Here is a 23967-nt window from a genome sequence, read left to right as displayed (position 1 = left end):
GTTGAGGGTAACGTCGCCTTCAAAAGAGGGGCCTACTACAATAACTAAGATAATCTCTTAAACAAGTGCAAAAGTGCGAAAATAATCAAAGGTTACACTAATACACGAGTCGGATCCAAGTGATTCATCTTGTCTATCTGTTTTATTTTATTTTTATTTTTCAGCATTTAGTTAGTTTTTATTAGTTTAAAAACATTTTTCTAACTTTTTGATTTGATTAGACGTTGAGGATAAACCGGTATTAAAAGCTCTTGTGTCCTTGGACGACCTCGGTATCTTACCAACACTATACTACGTCCACGATGGGTGCACTTGCCCATATGTATGTTTAGTGTTAATAAATATCGTGTTTTATAAATTTAAAACTTGGCTAAAGGTGTAAAAAGGGCTTAATTATATATCTAAATTATATACACACCGACACACATCATGGACTTCATGTTTTGGATTCAACCCACCAAGAACAACTTAGATCTGGACGATTTCCACATGAATAAACAAAGATCTTACTTAGATCTGAACATATTCACGGTGAAGGGGATTGAAAGATGGTTTTCAAACTTTCTTTCAACTCTTTTAAACTCAATGCACTCAAAACCGATAGAATCGGAACTTATTCTGATCTTCTACTCCCTCTTAGTGATGTGTTGGTTCAAGATCTGGGTTCTACCAAAGAGACAATTGATTCCGGGTTAAACATGAACAACCGCCACGAACCAGTGAACGGGTCGGATCAGGGTGATTCCTGTTCGATTGGGTCACTAGGGTCTTGACGAGGTTCTGTTGTTTAATGCGTTATCAAACCGTCTCGATCAAAACTGCAAAACTATCAAAACATTCAAGTGTCAAAGACGATTAGGCCGCCAGGACGGATTGTCGTCCGATCGGATTGCCATCCGATCGGACAGCCACCCGATCGGCTTACACTTGGACCCACACTTAACACTCTTATTTCAACTTTCAAGGTACTGAACGTTGAACGGATTACCCTCCAATCGGATTTCCATCCGATCAAACGACCATCCGACCATGTAACGTTTGGGACGTCAACACTTAAACAATTTTCAACATGTTCAATGCACTACCAGTTCTAACGGATTACCACCCGATCGGTAGACCATCCGATCGAGTGACAACGCTGTTGTGAACTTGTTCTCTGTGAACCGCCGTTCGATCGAACGACATGAAAGGCAGAGATACTTCTCTGTTTTCAAAATGCTACAACAAAAACTTCAAAAGGCAAACCATCATACACAAACACATCCTCACCAAACGAGGTGTCAATCCAATCGAATGATGGCCATCCGATCGGATGACCATCCGAACGGATTGACATCCGATCAACTGGCCATCCGATCGGATTACCATCCGACACTTATCACTTTGCACCGTTTTACGCGCCGCTTATCGTTTATGCTATCGTTAACTATTCAGGCTAATCTCTCCCAGCGCTCCCTTCAATCCAAGGCAGTGTTTATTAAGTTAAACGCTATCTGTGAGTATACTCGATCCCTTTTTGCTTTATGCACTTTTGGGTGTTACATACGTTACTTATTCTAAATCACAATCGACACACAACGCAAACACTATTTATACGCTAACCGTTATTGCATGCTACGTGTTATTCGATGAATGCTTGTATGTTATGTTAACACAGTGATTGTTGCCTGACACATTAGCAACGATAGTACTATAGTTTGGACTCAGCACCTGTCGTGGACAGGGATTGTTTAGGGCTTACTTCACGTGTCCCAGTGGGGATATGTGTTGCGCATTCTACAACTCGCAATCACGTCTGTGCATATTTCTCTGTCGATAACCTACTAGCCTTCACTTTATACATGTTACATGCTGGTTATGCGTAAACGATTACGAACTCTATTATATCTATCACACTTGTATGCTCACCTTTACACTATGTGTATTGAACTTTACTTTAACGTATGTGACAGATGTTTAGGATGCTATCTGCTAGGATGCTTGCTATGTGGAATCAAGTTAGGACGAGTCTAGAAACAAATGAACAATTTATTTAAATGTGAGTTGTCGGAACAATTTACTATCTTTAAGATTTTATGGCTGTAATAATTATTTTACTGAATATGTTTTGGTATGGGACTTAATGTTAATTATTCGGTAATATTGGTTGTTATGGATTTCTCCTGGACAATCTGTTTTGCTTAGTGCCGCGCCCCGATATTTCCGCCATCGGTTGGGGTCTAACACATGATATGACCAAAATGATATCGAGAAGTGTTTTACGTTGGTCGAAAACTATAAAAACAAATATCAGTAACGTTTCCCGTTTCCGATAGTATCGAAAATGATGTTCTTCGATTGAAATTGTCAAAGCATCGATGTTGCTAGGACGATGTCACTTTGGTTCGTCACGGTACTGGTATGGTACCGACACTCGCTATAGCATATAATATATAAAGTATACTTTATACTGCTATCAAAGTTATTCGGGCGATATTAGTTTAGTTCGTCACAGTAAAGAACCACAAAATATATTTTACCCAACTTACTTTAAACAAAACTTTTATTAAAACATTGATAAAATTAAGCACATTGAAACGACATATTAAGATTTTTATAAAATGTTACATCGTATTATTAGAATAATAAAACGGGTAGCCTTGATAACATGTACCTTTGTACTTTGATTACATGTACATTAAGACTCACAACTTAGTTACAATACCTTTTTTTTTTATCGAGAACTAGATAACACATCGCAACGGCATACTCGAAGTCTTATAAATTATCATATATGTTTAAAATGAACTAATATAATAAAATAGTTAAAAATATTTAAAACCTAGAAAAGTTATAATAATAATAATAAATAAATAAAGAAATAATATTTTACTATTCATCATCATTTAGTTTTAATTTAAAATTTAAAATAATATATAGTTTTAATTTAATTTTAATTAATTAATTAATTTTAACTTTAATTTAATTTAATTTAATTTTAATATGTATAAAATCATAATATAATAGAAAAATAATATATGTTTAAAATAAACTACTATAATAAAATAGTTAAAAATATTTAAAACCCAAAAAATTAAAAAAGTTATAATAATAATAAAAATAAATAATATATTACTATTCATCCTCACTTAGTTTTAATATGATCATCAGCTAGTTTTAATATGTACAAAATATGCTTAAAATATCAAACAAGCAATGCAAATCAATCAAGAATTGCCTGAAGGGTTTTGGAATTTGGTTATAGAGATTTAGTGTTATTTAACATTTGTTAATTTAATCACAATTAAAGTCACATGATAAAGTGGTGTTTTCCCTAATCAAATGGTTGTGGATTCGTCCTGACAAGTTGGTCTAGTGGTTAGTCACTTGGTTTCTCGTCCCAAGTTCAACTCCCACTAGCATCACTTTGAAGGACATTGGTGGTGGCAATGAAGTTTAGAACTAGGCCTCTCTTGAGGTCACCAGTTCGAAACCGAGCCGATCCGGGTTTTACCGCAGTGGGCCTCCGAGCGGCGGGTTTTCCCCGGAACTGGTGGCTTGGTGGCTCGGTTATGCATCCAACTCTGACCGTTATGGAGGAGATGATGCATTTGCTCGATTGAGGGCATCCCGCGAATGCTTATCCGGTAATCTAGTTGGCCGTTCAAAAAAAAAATGGTTGTGGATTTAAATCCTGCAAATCTCAGGTTTGATGATTTTAGTTGTTAAAAAAAAAAAATATGTTGATTAACATCAATTTGAAGAATCCGCAACAAAAGAACCAAAGTTGATGGCCGAGTTGCTTGTACCATATTTGTGCAAATCATGCAAGTTGAATTTTGATTACTCGAGCCAACGAGTCTACACATTTTTTGAGAATGCAAGGTACACTACTAATTAAAAAAAAAAAAAAAATTGTTTCGTGTGTTCAGTTTGAGCTTAAGATAACTTCAAAATACTATTTTTTTCAAAGCCTATAAACGCGTCTTTTATAAGTGTAGGCCTTATTAAATAGTATAAAGTTTATAATAATTGTGTTTGACTAGGATGTTGCTTGAGATTAAACAAAAGGTGAAAAGTTAAAGTCCATCACTGAAAATTTAGATTTATTATAGGTAACTAGTAAGAATACCCGCATTACATTGCGGGGTTTGGGTCTATATCTATTTTGTTTCAGTATAACAATTCAAAGAAATATGCTCAAAAAAATATCGATATATTAACCGAAAACCAAAAAAAAAAAAATTTAAATTGGACAGCAGGACAGACTAATTTTAAATTAATTGTAAATTGAGACGTAAACGTTATCTGAAATATAACTTTAATGAAAAAAGGAACGTAAACGCTATCTTAAACATAAATAAAGGTGAAAAAATAAAAATAATAAAGTCCACAAAAAGTCAAAAAAGCCAATTGAATGAAAGCACTATTCACACAACTTACTAAATATAATTTACGTCAAAACATATATTAAATGAAAAAAACGTATATAAATATAAGCACGAAAACTTTTTATATTTGACCTGACATATTTCCGAAATTAATATAATTCGAAACGTAAACAACAAAAAACAAACATGATAATAAGTGTAAGAACATATTGTCTCATTTTTAAGAAAAATTACATCAAAACGTAAATCAACTTAATTTATACCGACACAGGGTAAATGTTAGTGTTAAAAGTAAATATATAAAACTCGATTACAAAATCTTTTAAAAATTAAGAAGTTGTAAATGTTAATGTTAAAAGTTGAAGGATAAGAGTATAAAAAACAAAAACTAATAAAAGACAACAACAACAACAACAATAATAATAATGAAAAAAATAGAAAAGTCAAAAAATAAATTACTATTCACAATGAAACAACTAAAAACGAACAGGATAATAAGTGTAAGAACATATTGTCTCATTTTTAAGAAAAATTACATCAAAACGTAAATCAACTTAATTTATACCGACATAGTATAAATGTTAATGTTAAAAGTAAATATATAAAACTCGATTACAAAATCTTTTAAAAATTAAAAGTTATAAATGTTAATGTTTTGAAGGATAAGAGTATAAAAAACAAAAACTAAAAAAAGACAAGAATGATAATAATAATAATAATAATAATAATAATAATAATAATAATAATAATAATAATAATAATAATAATAATAATAATAATAATAATAATGGAAAAATAGAAAAGTCAAAAAGTAAATTACTATTCACAATGTTTTTTGTTAAATGCTAACTAGTTGATTTTCCGCCTGCGCGTTGCGGCGGGGACCCAATGACTGCAAAATGCGTGTCAGTAACGGCAAGCAAATACCGAATATCAAAACATAAATAAAAATGTCGTGAAAAGGATAGTCACTCTGTCCTAAAAAAAGTGATTTTAAATAACCTAATATATAATAATAGGACTCATACGTCCTACATGTTGGAAATTCGGTTGTTTTCAGTTCAGTTATTATGGTGCTAACACGTTAAAATATGGATGAGCTCGGAACCGATAACGGCAACGAAAGTACCGATCCAGAAAATCATCAAAATTAGGTACCGGCACCGAAAATGCTCGGTACAATATCGTATGGTATTTGAAGGTAAAAATCAATAAATACAGGTATGGTGCTAGACCGGTGTCGAACCGAAAGTAACGATTCTGAAAACGCCAAAAGGTGGGTACCAAATTGGTACCGAAAATGATTTTGTATAGTAAATTTGGTACCGATACAATACCGTTTTGATTACAGGATTTGATACGATTGCTCATCAATAATCTAAATACCCAAGTTAATTTCATATGCTACAATGCATTCATTACAGAAGAAGAAAAAAATAAAGCAAAATAAGCTGTTGTGTATATAAAACCTCATTCAAACGAAATACAATTTACTTACTGTGTGTATAAAAAGTAATCTAAACAGTGCAATTACTTGCATTGCTACGTTCTACAGGATTTGATGAGTTCGGTACCAACCGGTACTGAAAATACCATTATCGAAATCCCCAAAAGTGGGTACCGGTACCGAATATACCTGGTACAGTACCGGTCGATACTGGTACAACACCGGTATTTGAGGGTAAAACCGATGAATACCGATCCGAACCGGTACCGAAAATACACCTGGTTTGGTAAATTTAATACCGGTACCGGTACCCGATACCATTCATTTTTATTACTGTTCATTCCATTCTGTTTTAAATATACAATATACAATATATATTATTACTGTTCATTCAATTCAGTTTTTAATATATAGGTAAACTAGTCTAAGTTCCCGTGTAATATACGGGTGGCTAAACAACAAAAAAAATTATACTTTAATACGTAAATACTTTATTACATCCTGATGATATTGAGCTATAAGAGAGTAACTGAGTGCTTCTCTTTGACATCCTAAAGTTATGTATATTGATCGTAAACATAATTTTTCCATAGATATAAAATAAATAATGATCCAACCTCGAATTACTGTTGAAGGCCTTCCACATTACATAAGCAATGATTCCCCTAAGAGTAGAAACAAAAAGGCCCCAACATTGTATCTAGTTGAAATATCCGATGATCGGAGTTGTGTTTGCGTGTCAACCCAACCCGACTTATCCCATACCATAAAAAAAATCAAGGAAGCCTATTTACAAAGAAAACCTCAAATTAGGCATGCAACTAAAGTAATTAATTCAATCTTTTGTTTTTCTAAACGGGGACGGCACCCCGTCAAAACTTTATTAAGGAAGCCTATTTACAAAGAAAACCTCAAAAATAATAGTTACACCTAAAGAGCATTGGGTCTTCCGAGACATACCCCAAGAACACCAACCTCAAAAATGCCTAAGGCCTTACAGAACGGGTTTTAACAAACCCCTACCCCAACCACTCTAACAAATAACAATTACTACTTCTAACTCTACTCACGACCACACACAACCCAAGTATTACAAACATAAAACCTATTCAAAATCCAAACAAAAAATAAACGAAAACAACCAAAATCAAGACTAAATACAGTTCAAACAAAAAACATCAATCTTCAAAACTTTATCGGCTTTCATACGCATCAGCAACAAACTTCAAGCTTCTAGCCATCATTCAAGTCAAACCCAAGTCCAATAACCTGCATTTATCACCAAACCCAACAATACCTATCAGCAAATAAACAGTCAATAAACATTCAATGTGAGTTTAATCGCAAGTCCACAAATTTCATGCCAAAAACTAAAAAACTGATTGAAACTTTAAGTGAATTCATTTACAAAATAAATCATGAATCAAAGTAGAAAGCTTAACACATTATATGTTTTTGTCCAATTTTGTTCTTAATAAGTATTTATTGTGTTAAATAGTATTACAAAAACCATATTAATACAATAATAATCTTAACATTTGAATTAAACAATTTTAGAAATTGTGTGCATTAAAACAGACTTCGTCAACTTTCAACCGTTTGACACTTTGACGCATTCAAACCGTCTTCTTTTAACCGATTAAAAGGTTCTAGGTTTTATAATATGAAAATGGGTGACTTTTAACTCATTTGGCCCAAACATATTTAGCCTTTTTTTATAAACAAATTACCCCTTTGATGTGTTGTAAGCTGACCCGCTTATAAGTAAATATGCCAAATAAGTAAATATGTCAAGTTTAAAATCATAATCAACAGGGAGTATTTGAATAATCCTGAAATGCAGCTGCCATAATCTGAATGTCGAATTCTTCTATAAATTATATTTTCGGGTTCCTATAAAACTGAAAGAACAGAACCCATGAAATCGAATCAACGCCCAATTGTAAAAAACCAAATAACATCGAAAAAATATATAAAATCACCTTAAATGGCAGAGACTTGTCTCAGAGTTCTTCTACTCGTTAGCGACCAACAATTCATCACCGATTATAGCCAAGTTAGATTTAAAAGCTGAAAAACTTAGTCCAAGGTCCAAGGCTTCGATTTACTTCCTAAACCAGATAAAAATGACTCCAAGTCTGTTTTAAGTAAGTCGTTGTCAATTTCCCTCAAAGTTTACAACTTTGTTTCAGTAAACAATCACTTTCATTCAATTGGAACTGGATATAATTATAATAATAATGACGATGAACATTGGCATGCTCGTTTCGACAACAGTTGCTCACATAGGCATAAGCACGACAGGTTAGAAGTTGAGAAAATAGAATAACACGTATAAGAAAGATGGTTGTCTAAAAGTTTATGTTCTTTCCCATATGAATTCACCTAATAATTTTCTAATTTCGTAATTATTGTAGTTAAGTTACAATAAAATTGGATTAGAACATACCTACCTACAACATAATATGTGAGCCTAACCTTAAGACCATATTTCGGCAACTCATGAGCTATCATTAGCAACTAAATAATCACTCCAAACAAATATAGATCACAATAAATAAGAATCGTAACCTTTGAACAAAACGGTTGATGAGGTTGTTTGGATGAAGTTTGGTGACCCAAATCAACCCATATAAAAGTAAATGATCAAAAGTGACACCTTTGTTTAAAATTATCATTTATTTCAAAATATAAATACCCACTTGTAATTTATAGAAAGTAAAACAAACCACATTGGCACTTTGAGTAGAACACAAAAACACACCTGAGTTCTTTAAATTTTGCAGCAAGATCTTCAAGTGGAACACATTTCTGTTTCTGCAAATTGAAGAGCATGCACGTGATATCATGAAATCATTTTATAACCCATTACCTTTAAGAAAACAATTTACACATTAAGTTAAATTATTTAATAAGACCAAAGACATACCTTAATGTACTCAACAAAATCAAAAAGCAAACCATGGTTGGCATATTGAACTTCATTTTCTATAGTACTTTCAGCATCTACTTTAAAATCCCTTTTTTCCATTTCTCAAACTCTAAAGCTGCTGATTAGATTGAATTTAACCTATCAAATGTTCAACACTATATGGAGGTCGAAATTTGTGTCGACTCGCTAGCTTTTATATTAAGTTGAAATCAAAGAGAATTTTACATATATAATAAACTAAATTTTTATAAAAATAAAAAAACCATAAAATTTGGTATTCTTCAGTTATTTAGTCGCTAACCAGCGAATAACGCCAAAACCTCACAACGCTACGGCACGCGCTATAGTGGGCGCTATTACCACTATTGACATCTATGAATCTAATCTCTTTTAAATAGAACAATTTAGGACATTATACGAATTTTAATATAAGTTAGACTAATTTTGACCCGTTTAACTTGTATCTATTTTATATTTTGCTACGTTTTTTTTAATATTTTACATATATCAAATAAAATTAAAGCCTGAATTGACCCGTTAAATGAGGTGCATATTGGTGACTTTGCAAAAGAAAATTAACGGAAATTGCCTGGTCATAGTTAAGTTCCTCTGAAGGCAGCACCTTTCCCTGCAAAAAAAAAAATATATTAAAAAACAGCGTATTATCATCAGGTTTCTAGAAATTGACTGCGAGAAGTAACATCACCTAAAGGCAGCACCTTCCCCTGAAAAAAAAAAGAAAAGAAAATCAAACTAATTGACACATAACTCCCATTTTTAGATTAAAAAAGCCTTACAGCAAAAAAACCACCAACTCCATTGCCAGCATCCACAATTATATGAAATCCTTCCAACGGCTTTTTTGTTATCCTGAAGCAGGTGACAAAATTAAAATGACAATGTTCCTTCAAGATTAGATAATACTCGGTTCCGCTCATTTTACTTGTTATGATAATAGCTCCAGTTGTATAAAAATGTTCATTTTTTTGTCAATGTAGTATTAAATACTGCTAGTGTGGCCTGCCACATCGACTCGGCGAATGGGCAAGAAACAAAAAAAAAATGTTAGCTTGTTTCATTGTATTCACCACAAACAACACATGTTTTCGAGGGAACCTGGATTCTCCTTCTAAGCAGCAAAATTATAGTCAACATTCTCTCTTTCACAGCCCTCCATGCCACAATTCCTACCTTCTTTGGAACCCACGAATTCCACTCAAAAACATAATTAGGTTGAACCCTATTAACTGATTGCACCCATACTTTAATGCTCCTAACATAAGTTCCAATCCAATTCAGCACTCCCAAACCCTACCCTAACTCAATTTAAACAAACAGAAACCTGAACCCTAACAACGTATCACTTAAGACACTGATAATACATGCAGTAGCTATCATTAGCAACTAAATAATCACTCCAAATAAATATAGATCACAATAACACTTGAAAAAGATTAACAAAATGAACATAGAGAAACCTGATTGTAAGAGACTTGCCAATCTTTGACTTTTCAACCATAAACAATCTATAACCCTAGAAGATAAGATATCAACAATTGGTGTTAAGAAAGGCATAAAGGGTTTGATATGAGTTTCGGGCAACATTTGAATAAAGTGGAAACCTGTGTAGGAAGATGAGGTGAAGTTGTATAATGAAAGCTCTTTCCAGTGCTCTTTGCAAATTGAAGATTTCGAATGAAAATGAGAATCGGCCGATGCTCTAATCGGATTACATCATAAATCCCCTCAAAGACTGATTTGGTAGAGTGTCTTTCTCACTCCCAATAAAGACAGTACGATCCAAAAGCATCGATGCATCACATCCCTACATCATGTTTCACTGTAATTCACTTAAAACTGAATTCTAAACATAACAAATGCATATAATACATCTATGTGTGTACATATGTCTGTTCTTTACAATGGAAACATGTAACTAAGAACGTAAAGCGTTTGATGCTTAATAACGAAACACAACCCATATGAGAGCAATAGATGGTTCATGTACACCTTGAAGTACATACAAAAAGCTTTCTTAACTTTTTAACCCATCCATAGCTTCAAAACTCTATCCCGACCACCCGATGCAACTTTCTCACCATCTGGACTCCAATCCACAGCAAAAACCTTAACAAATTGAAAGAAAAGAATGATAATAATTATCATCTTGTTGAAATGACCTTTATTCTTGTTAACCTTCTTTTTTTTAAGAAAAACAATATAAATTAAAAAAAATAATAACCTCATCTTCATGACCAGGAAGGTCTTGCTTCAATTTCTGTGTCCTCACATTCCAAACCTAAATATATAACATGTTTAAGATCATAACAAATTAAAACAGTACTTGTAAATTTATAGAATTGATTTGGATTATTCATTATTTATAATCAATTATGAACAAAATTAATGTTACCTTCAAGGTAGAGTCCTTGCTACCACTCAAGGGAAGCCTGATGTCAGCAGACCAACTGCACAAAACCATACAACACTTGAGAAACGAATTCGTAATAGCATTTCATGGATTTCTATTACTTTATAACATCTAACAAAATAATATTGGCAAATAAAGCAGAGTTCCTAACCAACTCAGATTTATACGGATCCGTCATATGAACAAGAAACCCAACTTCCATATCTGCAAAGAAAATAAGAATACACACAAAAAATTGAAATTAGAACAATATTATATTCAAATAAACAGAACAAAAAGTCTGTTTTATTAATTTTTCAAACTCCGTAACAACATGGCAACATAATAAATCTGTATACATAATCAAAATAAGCGATTAGGGTTTATGATGGAATGAATGAACTGGAAAACTAAGAAAAGAGGATTAACCACGAAACACAACCCATATGAGAGCAATAGATGGTTCATGTACACCTTGAAGTACATACAAAAAGCTTTCTTAACTTTTTAACCCATCCATAGCTTCAAAACTCTATCCCGACCACCCGATGCAACTTTCTCACCATCTGGACTCCAATCCACAGCAAAAACCTTAACAAATTGAAAGAAAAGAATGATAATAATTATCATTTTGTTGAAATGACCTTTATTCTTGTTAACCTTCTTTTTTTTTTAAGAAAAACAATATAAATTAAAAAAAATAATAACCTCATCTTCATGACCAGGAAGGTCTTGCTTCAATTTCTGTGTCCTCACATCCCAAACCTAAATATATCATAACAAATTAAAACAGTACTTGTAAATTTATAGAACTGATTTGGATTATCATTATTTATAATCAATTATGAACAAAATTAATGTTAACTTCAAGGTAGAGTCCTTGCTACCACTCAAGAGAAGCCTGCTGTCAGCAGACCAACTACACAAAACCATACAACACTTGAGAAACGAATTCGTAATAGCATTTCATGGATTTCTATTACTTTATAACATCTAACAAAATAAAATTGGCAAATAAAGCAGAGTTCCTAACCAACTCAGATTTATAATGATCCGTCATATGAACCAGAAACCCAACTTCCATATCTGCAAAGAAAATAAGAATACACACAAAAAAATTGAAATTAGAACAATATTATATTCAAATAAACAGAACAAAAAGTCTGTTTTATTAAATTTTCAAACTCCGTAACAACATGGCAACATAATAAATCTGTATACATAATCAAAATAAGCGATTAGGGTTTATGATGGAATGAATGAACTGGAAAACTAAGAAAAGAGGATTAACCAGAAACAAATAGAAATCCATTACGGTGTATTAGAACATCAATAAACAGACAAATTACAACAATCAACTGGTTAAAATCTCATATCAAAAACAATTAGCGGATCCTTTAACATCAACAACAACATATAAATCATACAACAAAATTAGGGTTTTCTAATAAAAACTAAAAATTAACATACAGAGGTGGAATCCAACTTACCGATCCTTGTATTTCGAAGTTTGATGATGAACATAAAACATAGCAGGCTTCTTCAGTGATCGTTTCAAACATCCGATTAAAAGAAATAATTTGTATATAGGCGATATAATTGGAAACGGTTCCATAATTTCCTAATAAAACTTCCAATTATTGAATAAGATTGCAACCTTCCATATATAATCTAAAGAAACCGCGCAGAGAATTGAAGGAATTGAAGGAAATTAAAGGAAATAGGTAGAATATGAGAATGGCGCCCAATTTCACAATTCTCTGGCCAAAGAGAATAGCCACATCAAAGTCAAATAGTCAAACACTATTTTGCTTTAGTATAATAGATAGATTAGGTATACAATAATAACCAAAATTCTAATATTATTCCAATAAAGTTATTCGTACTTTTTTTAAACTATATAAAACTAGGTTATAACCCCGTGTATTACACGGGTCGAATAAATGTAATTTTATATATTAAATAATAAAAATCTATATCTTTATGAACCCTGTATATTGTACGGGTTAAATAAATGTAATTTTATATATCAAATAATAAAAAAAATATTATTTTTAAAAACCATGTGTATTACACATTTTAAAATAAATATAATTTTGTATACTAAATACTAAAAACGTCGTATCTTTAAAAAACCCGTGTATAATCGGGTTGAATAAATCTACCAAATAATAAAAATATTACATCCAAACGTCGTATCTTTAAAAAACCCGTGTATAGTCAGTCGTGTTGAAAAATCTACCAAATAATAAAAAAATTGTATCTTTAAAAACCCCGTGTATTACACGTGTTGAATAAATCTAATTTTACATAGCAAATGATAAAAAGTTATATCTTTAAAAACTTCGTGTATTACACGTGTTATATAAATGTAACTTTGTATAGTAAATAATAAAGAAAGTTATATTTTTAAAAACCCTGCATTGAATTAAAGAAATGAATATTGGATTTTAATAATCCCAACTATTCGTTGTTGGCCGCTAACAGTTCCAATTTCAAAAATAACCACTGGCTGTCCCAACTATTAACACATTGGCTTCCAATGGACCTTGAATAACAGAACCCTAATGTTGTTAGTCTCTCATCACCGGAAAAACGATCATATTCATCTCTAATAGGCATGATGCCTATACACCAATTCATGAGAAAACCCAATAATTTGGGATACTCATCTCTAGTAGGCATGATGCCTATACACCAATTCATGAGAAAACCCAATAATTTGGGAAAACCTCTCTTGTGAGAATCAAAAATCCATACATAAAAGGTAACTTATAATACTCAATTTGAAACACTAACATTCATTCTAATCCGTTAAGTAAATAAAAATTAGAGTTGTATATGGAGATGGATTTATTGTTACGCCCAAAATTTCACCTTCCTAAATGTGATATTATCAAACTATAATTTAACAAAAATCGGGCATGACCCGTCCATAAAACGAGCATACCCCTGTTTTAAACATAAACAATCTAGATACAATTCTACAATTCGTTCAACAAGATACTACTAAAAACCAATACAACAAATTTTGGGTCAAAAACATTTGAACAAACTAGCGGAAGCGTTTGGTACCGCATAACACGAACACGCGCTCGCTCTGATTCTCCAAGTCGCCTAAATTGAGGATTTACCTACATTCAACAACAAAGCTTTAAAAAGTTAGTCATTATACTTGTTTGCTTATAAAACCGTCATTTTAGTTCCATTCGTGCGCGTACTTTCATTTTTCTTACGCATTCGATTACCCAATTAAATGGGTATGACATATACTCTCATACAACGAACCTGTTAGTAGATGGTGACGACCAAACATATAATATTGTATAAACTAAAACGTCCATAGCATATTCTAACCGCATAAGTTACTTCAGTCCGATTATCCTTTCAACATTCAACCGTTTCATTATTATATCAACACTTCGAAAGTCCGACATTCATCACCTGCACTTTCAAACATACTCAATAATAACTTGGTTAGCCAAACCCGTAATCTCAACATATTCATTTACTACATCTTCATAAAAAGGACGTTAACCATTTAAATGCATCCGAATCATGCATTCGCACATACTTGCACACATACAAACTTACAATCATACACATCTACATACCTAATATACATTTAATCATACCTACAATCATGTATTCATACCTACGTGTTCCGTACGTATTTTTGTATACATTTACATGTAATACATGTCCAACTTCTTTACATACATCTATCACACTCTTATATAAATTACATGAGGCTTAGACTTGGGTTTACAACTTATAATCGTCAAGGAAACACTCGAAATCATGTTTGGGAGGCCCGTCGTAGTTCACGGATAATATACCGAAGCCTACGGCGCATAAATCACATAAATATTATTTTTGACAGAACCTTCACCCGGCCGTGTCAGTTCACCACCCGGCCGTGTCAACTCTGCACTTTTCCTAGCCATTAATCCTTACTGAAACGGACATAACTCTCTCATTTTTCGTCCGTTTTGCGTCACGTTTCTTCCTATATGATTGTAATTTAATATTCTATCACGTGATCTTGAAGTCCAACATCCGAGTTAAGGAATTCCTTAACTTATACGTATTCGGCTTGTTATTCATCTATGAATTATTCGACCCATTCGTGCATTTATCAAAATAATCCATTGATTTAACCTCAACTTCATATGAACTTAATAATTAAAACATTATATTACTTAAACAACTAAAGAAGTGATTATAGAAATCACTTACCTTGAGTATTCCAATAAGTGTATTTGTCACCTTGCCTTATCTTGACCCGTTATCCTCCTATGCTTGAGCTCTCCTTGACACGTTCCTATTATCTCATTCCATTACATCCATTCAATAGTTAGTATACGTAATCATACGCATCACTAATCACACTTCTATTCACGTGTCAAACGCTTAACGAGTTCAACATGTATCATAATACTACAATGCTAATCAATCTAACAATTTATCATTCCATCATCACAAAAGTCATACATGAGCTTCTAGCATGCATAATTATGTATTTACATCATGTTCATTATTCTTTCAAAATTCCATACTTAGAATGATAACATTCTCTAAGTTAGGCAACTTGTTTCATACATTAAACATTTCATACCATTTCTTAACACCTTGGTTTTTACACATCCATTCTACTATTTTCTATCAACAACCCGTTTCGACCCGTTGGTGCAATCATATGCATAGACTAGTTGGTAAGTATTTTAGACACTTAAAACAATCAAATAACTTACTAATAATTTATTAAAATCAGTAGTTCATGATTCATACAAGTGTGCATAACAATACAACTATTTTTACTTAATATTTATACTAAAAATGTGCAGCAACTTTCTGCGCAGCAGCTGTTCACGACACATTTTAACCCATTTATCTTCTGATTCAGTTCTTCATGTTCAAATACGAAATGATCTACACTCAGAGATCTTTCTAAGCATATAAAGATCGTAAAAATCGGACATCCCTATGATTTTATATGATTTTTACAAAATCAGCACAGAAGCTGAAATGCTTCCAAACAGCTTGCTGTCAAAACGAATTTACTAACTTTTCATGCTGTTTTGACCCACTAAATCTCATAATCAGCCTCTTATGACCAAATATGAAATGTAATATGCGAAACAACCTTTTCAACGATATAAGGCTCGTTGTCTAACTCCTAATAACGAATGAGATACGGCCTTTACAAGATGACTATCTAAGGCTGTCAAAAGTAACTATTTTACACAAACTTTGTAGGCATTTATCAAACACCTTGTAAGCATCATAATCATGGTATTCGGTACAAGACTATAAGGCACATTCTTATTAGTTTATCATCATACAACATTCATATTCATTCGGAAATTACAAATTTATCATTCAAGCATTTAGTCGAACACTTGGTGTGCGTATGACATTTTAAACACTATGTACATGTATGATATGCATAACCTACTAGTCCTTTTCACAATGATCAATTCAACCTAGTTTCACATAGTTTCTTAGTCTACAATCAAGTTCATCTAACAACACTCTACTATTTATACATTCATGCTTCAATTTCAAATAACTTTCACTATCATAAAATCACTACATACCACCATACCACTAGAACAAAAATGGGTTTTACTCAAGTTCTTCAATTTCATCAAATTCGAGCAAGATTCTCGTTCTACATGATGATACTAATTCACATACAACTCGATTTCATACAATTTTCACAAATTGTTCAACACCCACTAAATCATGAAGCATTAAAACAGAAAATTGAACTCACCTTATGATCAATACACTTAAATTAAAGGGTATCTAGACTCATGCATTCGATCAGCCCTCGATTCCCCTTTCAATTTGATGATTTTAGGTTGTTTAGGGTTTTGGTTCCCTTGGTTCCTTCTCCTCGTTCGCACGCCCAGACCAAACACTGACTAATTTTTTTTTGTCAAGTGTTTATTTATAGCATATTTCCATTTTAACCCCTCTATCTTTTAAAACATGCCACTTATTTCATTTCACATACTAACTTGGTTAACTTTATGTGCACATATGCTTTAAACTTTCCATAGTTTATAAAACTTTAATAATAGTAGAAATCTATGTTTATCATTTCTGAAAGTCAAATATTGCGATTAAAACATTGTAATATATCTTACGAAATTTGGCGTGTTACAAGTCTACCCCCCTTAAAGAAGGTTTCGTCCCCGAAACCTTTCTTATTCTTAGTAGCCCAATACTACTCTTACCTTTCCATCTATTCATTCACGATGCTTATTACAACATGAATACATTCGGGATCTTGGTCAAAAGTTTGTTTCATACCTAAACATGATTGTACGCATTGTCCTTACGTTCTTAAATTATGTAATTTATTTTCATAATCACATAAAACTCATAATCTGATCCAGAGCTCTTATTAGTGTCGTTTTCACTTTCTATGATTTGTTTCATTCTATCATTATATCATATACATTATTTCATTATGTTCACCACGAGCAAACCTTATCATCCCGTTACCAACATCCTTTCTTAAACTTACTTATCCATACTTAAATCACGAAGACTAAGCATTATTTCCATGGTTATTATTGTTATTTATGCCATGCGTATCTTTTCTACAATGTCTTGTTCAAATGAACATGGCCAACAAGCCGAGCATCAAAGTTAGCATTTCTTAAGGATACTTATCGTCTCTTATATTCTATCAGAATTTCCACAGTTACGAGCATTCAAGTTCAATACTACCCGATGATCATTACGAACATTTTGAAATTCACTCCACATTTTGCATTACGGTTTGTATATATACATACATTCTATTCTGACACATCCATTTCTAGTCGAGTACTAACCTCTATTAAAGTTACACTTCTTTTTATACATACCTGACGGAAGTAAATTCCATTGATTCGTTATCCATACCTTACGATGATCCTTCCTTTCTGATTAGTAACATTGCGTGTCCATTCATCAAGCTCACCTATGAGTACAAAACTTAACATATCAAAACATTAACTACCGAGTTCAAATGGAGATCGCCATCTGACCCGTATGACCCATTTATCCTTTCGACCATTCTTGTACAAAACGCATTTGCATAAATATATTCATATATATATATATATATATATAGAAGTTCAAGCATAAACTGAATCACATCACTTAAGGAACATTTATTTGTTTGGTACGTAATTACTTCACATTCGAATATCTTCATTCTTGTCATTTCTTTGTTCATTTGCTTTACATTTACTTATATGACTTGTTTGACGCAATCATGGTCAAACTATTGACTCTTCTTATGTAGACTAGTTTTCGCCTTTTTATACCTTAAGTCCGCTTCGCGGATTTGAACATTGCATTCATGCCTTTCATTTCTTGAATCCGTCTCGCGGATTCAAGCATTGCATCCATATCTTTCATTCTTTGAATTCGTCTCGCGGATTCAAGCATTGCATTCGTATCTTTCATTCCTTGAATCCGTCTCGCGGATTCAAGCATTGCATTCGTATCTTTCATTCCTTGAATCCGTCTCGCGGATTCAAGCATTGCATTCGTATCTTTCATTCCTTGAATCCGTCTCGCAGATTCAAGCATTGCATTCGTATCTTTCATTCCTTGAATCCGTCTCGCAGATTCAAGCATTGCATTCGTATCTTTCATTCCTTGAATCCGTCTCGCGGATTCAAGCATTGCATTCGTATCTTTCATTCCTTGAATCCGTCTCGCAGATTCAAGCATTGCATTCGTATCTTTCATTCCTTGAATCTGTCTCGCAGATTCAAGCATTGCATTCGTATCTTTCATTCCTTGAATCCGTCTCGCAGATTCAAGCATTGCATTCATACATTGTTGGTCCGTACTTCTTACGGATTCAACATTTTATTCTTATCACTTGCATTTTGTACTCTTACGTAGTACTCTCAATCTCCCGAGAGTCTTACTACTCATTTCACCCGTACGCCCACCTGCTACCCAATTCTAACGGACATACATGTAACAATTATCGCGGTCTCACGAACGCCATACGTTTCTTGTGTACTGGCCAGGCACACAATCCACGTACTAGTTTCGTGTCTTCGCGTAATCGCCACATTATGCCCGAAGAATTAAGTTTCGGCACGTGTTACATTTTTAAAACTCCTTTACCATGTCGTTGTTGTATTCATTTAGATTTTCCTTTCACTTGCCTAATTATACTATTTCATACATCAACGCGTTGAGTATACGTACCAGGGGTCAATTCGTCTTATTACTTGCTTTGATGCCGGTCCTAGACCGCATTCACGGATCATTCCTTCCGAACAATTGCGCTTACCCTTCACATAACCCGCGTGCTCTTGGCCTTATAAATAGCATATAAATAAATGATTAGCATATTCCGTCTATCTTATCCACTAATCGTGGTCACATACGTCGTACTAGGCCTTATATAGATCTTACACGAACATTCCTTAAGCTTTTAGACAATTTAGAAACTCAAAGTACGAAAACAAGGCCTTTACAAGTTTCTTTCCATCGTAATCACTAATTGTGGTTAGATACATCTTATTAGGCATTATTTGGACCCTACATAAACATTCGAATGGGCCTTCGGACAACCCGGTAACTCGAAACGCGAAAATAATACTAAAATAAAATTTTTAGCAGATTGTTACTCCACAAGCCGTCGGCGACGGCCTTACACCCGTCGGCGACGGGTCCTGGAATGTGGCTTCGGCCACTTTTGCCCGTCGGCAGACACTTAGGGCGTCGGGACTAAGGGGGCGTCGGCGACGGCCAGGAGCTCGTCGGCGACGGCCTCCCGTTTGCTGAAACGCTGCTGAATTTCTTTTGAGTGTTCCGACCATTTACCGGGTCCGTTTTCAGCTACACGGGTCCCGGGACTTCTTATTTTACACGCCTTATCACCCGTAGCCTACTTGAACCTTAAAACTTATACCGTAACACACTATACATACTTATATCAATCGAAAATTTAAAATTTTACCTCATTGGCGATCTCGGAGCGAGCACACTTTTGCACGAGTCATCGGTTTGAGTTCAAGCACTGATACTCTTGCTCGAATCCCTCAAACCTAGGCTCTGATACCAACTTGTTACGCCCAAAATTTCACCTTCCTAAATGTGATATTATCAAACTATAATTTAACAAAAATCGGGCATGACCCGTCCATAAAACGAGCATACCCCTGTTTTAAACATAAACAATCTAGATACAATTCTACAATTCGTTCAACAAGATACTACTAAAAACCAATACAACAAATTTTGGGTCAAAAACATTTGAACAAACTAGCGGAAGCGTTTGGTATCGCATAACACGAACACGCGCTCGCTCCGATTCTCCAAGTCGCCTAAATTGAGGATTTACCTACATTCAACAACAAAGCTTTAAAAAGTTAGTCATTATACTTGTTTGCTTATAAAACCGTCATTTTAGTTCCATTCGTGCGCGTACATTTTTCTTACGTATTCGATTACCCAATTAAATGGGTATGACATATACTCTCATACAACGAACCTGTTAGTAGATGGTGACGACCAAACATATAATATTGTATAAACTAAAACGTCCATAGCATATTCTAACCGCATAAGTTACTTCAGTCCGATTATCCTTTCAACATTCAACCGTTTCATTATTATATCAACACTTCGAAAGTCCGACATTCATCACCTGCACTTTCAAACATACTCAATAATAACTTGGTTAGCCAAACCCGTAATCTCAACATATTCATTTACTACATCTTCATAAAAAGGACGTTAACCATTTAAATGCATCCGAATCATGCATTCGCACATACTTGCACACATACAAACTTACAATCATACACATCTACATACCTAATATACATTTAATCATACCTACAATCATGTATTCATACCTACGTGTTCCGTACGTATTTTTGTATACATTTACATGTAATACATGTCCAACTTCTTTACATACATCTATCACACTCTTATATAAATTACATGAGGCTTAGACTTGGGTTTACAACTTATAATCGTCAAGGAAACACTCGAAATCATGTTTGGGAGGCCCGTCGTAGTTCACGGATAATATACCGAAGCCTACGGCGCATAAATCACATAAATATTATTTTTGACAGAACCTTCACCCGGCCGTGTCAGTTCACCACCCGGCCGTGTCAACTCTGCACTTTTTCTAGCCATTAATCCTTACTGAAACGGACATAACTCTCTCATTTTTCGTCCGTTTTGCGTCACGTTTCTTCCTATATGATTGTAATTTAATATTCTATCACGTGATCTTGAAGTCCAACATCCGAGTTAAGGAATTCCTTAACTTATACGTATTCGGCTTGTTATTCATCTATGAATTATTCGACCCATTCGTGCATTTATCAAAATAATCCATTGATTTAACCTCAACTTCATATGAACTTAATAATTAAAACATTATATTACTTAAACAACTAAAGAAGTGATTATAGAAATCACTTACCTTGAGTATTCCAATAAGTGTATTTGTCACCTTGCCTTATCTTGACCCGTTATCCTCCTATGCTTGAGCTCTCCTTGACACGTTCCTATTATCTCATTCCATTACATCCATTCAATAGTTAGTATACGTAATCATACGCATCACTAATCACACTTCTATTCACGTGTCAAACGCTTAACGAGTTCAACATGTATCATAATACTACAATGCTAATCAATCTAACAATTTATCATTCCATCATCACAAAAGTCATACATGAGCTTCTAGCATGCATAATTATGTATTTACATCATGTTCATTATTCTTTCAAAATTCCATACTTAGAATGATAACATTCTCTAAGTTAGGCAACTTGTTTCATACATTAAACATTTCATACCATTTCTTAACACCTTGGTTTTTACACATCCATTCTACTATTTTCTATCAACAACCCGTTTCGACCCGTTGGTGCAATCATATGCATAGACTAGTTGGTAAGTATTTTAGACACTTAAAACAATCAAATAACTTACTAATAATTTATTAAAATCAGTAGTTCATGATTCATACAAGTGTGCATAACAATACAACTATTTTTACTTAATATTTATACTAAAAATGTGCAGCAACTTTCTGCGCAGCAGCTGTTCACGACACATTTTAACCCATTTATCTTCTGATTCAGTTCTTCATGTTCAAATACGAAATGATCTACACTCAGAGATCTTTCTAAGCATATAAAGATCGTAAAAATCGGACATCCCTATGATTTTATATGATTTTTACAAAATCAGCACAGAAGCTGAAATGCTTCCAAACAGCTTGCTGTCAAAACGAATTTACTAACTTTTCATGCTGTTTTGACCCACTAAATCTCATAATCAGCCTCTTATGACCAAATATGAAATGTAATATGCGAAACAACCTTTTCAACGATATAAGGCTCGTTGTCTAACTCCTAATAACGAATGAGATACGGCCTTTACAAGATGACTATCTAAGGCTGTCAAAAGTAACTATTTTACACAAACTTTGTAGGCATTTATCAAACACCTTGTAAGCATCATAATCATGGTATTCGGTACAAGACTATAAGGCACATTCTTATTAGTTTATCATCATACAACATTCATATTCATTCGGAAATTACAAATTTATCATTCAAGCATTTAGTCGAACACTTGGTGTGCGTATGACATTTTAAACACTATGTACATGTATGATATGCATAACCTACTAGTCCTTTTCACGATGATCAATTCAACCTAGTTTCACATAGTTTCTTAGTCTACAATCAAGTTCATCTAACAACACTCTACTGTTTATACATTCATGCTTCAATTTCAAATAACTTTCACTATCATAAAATCACTACATACCACCATACCACTAGAACAAAAATGGGTTTTACTCAAGTTCTTCAATTTCATCAAATTCGAGCAAGATTCTCGTTCTACATGATGATACTAATTCACATACAACTCGATTTCATACAATTTTCACAAATTGTTCAACACCCACTAAATCATGAAGCATTAAAACAGAAAATTGAACTCACCTTATGATCAATACACTTAGATTAAAGGGTATCTAGACTCATGCATTCGATCAGCCCTCGATTCCCCTTTCAATTTGATGATTTTAGGTTGTTTAGGGTTTTGGTTCCCTTGGTTCCTTCTCCTCGTTCGCACGCCCAGACCAAACACTGACTAATTTTTTTTTTTGTCAAGTGTTTATTTATAGCATATTTCCATTTTAACCCCTCTATCTTTTAAAACATGCCACTTATTTCATTTCACATACTAACTTGGTTAACTTTATGTGCACATATGCTTTAAACTTTCCATAGTTTATAAAACTTTAATAATAGTAGAAATCTATGTTTATCATTTCTGAAAGTCAAATATTGCGATTAAAACATTGTAATATATCTTACGAAATTTGGCGTGTTACATTTATAGACCCAAAAACTCTATATATTCTCTTGTAGTCCCAATCAAAACGAATTGAAGAAATTGAAGAAACAAAGTACATTCTGTTTTGGTGTTGAAGCATGACTATGAATTCGAAAGGTAAATTAATCTCTATCTTTACAAACAATTAAACATTAATATATTTTTTATCTCCGCTGGTGACACGATGATACTCCATTGATCTAATATCCACAAAGTATTTTTTAATGGGTTTGGGGAAACAAACTTTGTCATTATAGAATTATAGAAATGTAAAGGTGCAGGATCCTTAGTTTCTTGTAAATGTGGCTTATGAACATATGTAAAAATGGTTGTATTTTTAATAAATTAGGATAACATTTAATATTAATTTATTATTTATATATTTAATATAAGATAA

At 33.2% G+C, this 23967-nt stretch overlaps 1 long non-coding RNA gene across 13 annotated transcripts; it reads right to left on the bottom strand.

The window, feature by feature from the left end:
- Positions 1–14066: 14066 nt before the first annotated feature.
- LOC110898354 lies at positions 14067–23569 on the bottom strand. Of its 13 annotated transcripts, XR_004863878.1 has the most exons (7): positions 23174–23555; positions 20683–21718; positions 20149–20532; positions 16939–19503; positions 15399–15483; positions 14517–14603; positions 14067–14293 (listed from the first exon to the last, which is right to left on the bottom strand). It is a non-coding gene; the product is annotated as an uncharacterized LOC110898354 (long non-coding RNA). The 13 variants fall into 13 exon arrangements; XR_004863875.1 differs by having other exon boundaries at positions 14517–15483; XR_004863872.1 differs by lacking the exon at positions 14067–14293 and having other exon boundaries at positions 14303–14603.
- Positions 23570–23967: the final 398 nt, after the last annotated feature.

The sequence above is a fragment of the Helianthus annuus genome, chromosome 8 (assembly GCF_002127325.2).
Source record: "Helianthus annuus cultivar XRQ/B chromosome 8, HanXRQr2.0-SUNRISE, whole genome shotgun sequence".
Taxonomy (NCBI): Eukaryota; Viridiplantae; Streptophyta; class Magnoliopsida; order Asterales; family Asteraceae; genus Helianthus; species Helianthus annuus.
This window is presented reverse-complemented; position numbering and strand designations above follow the sequence as displayed.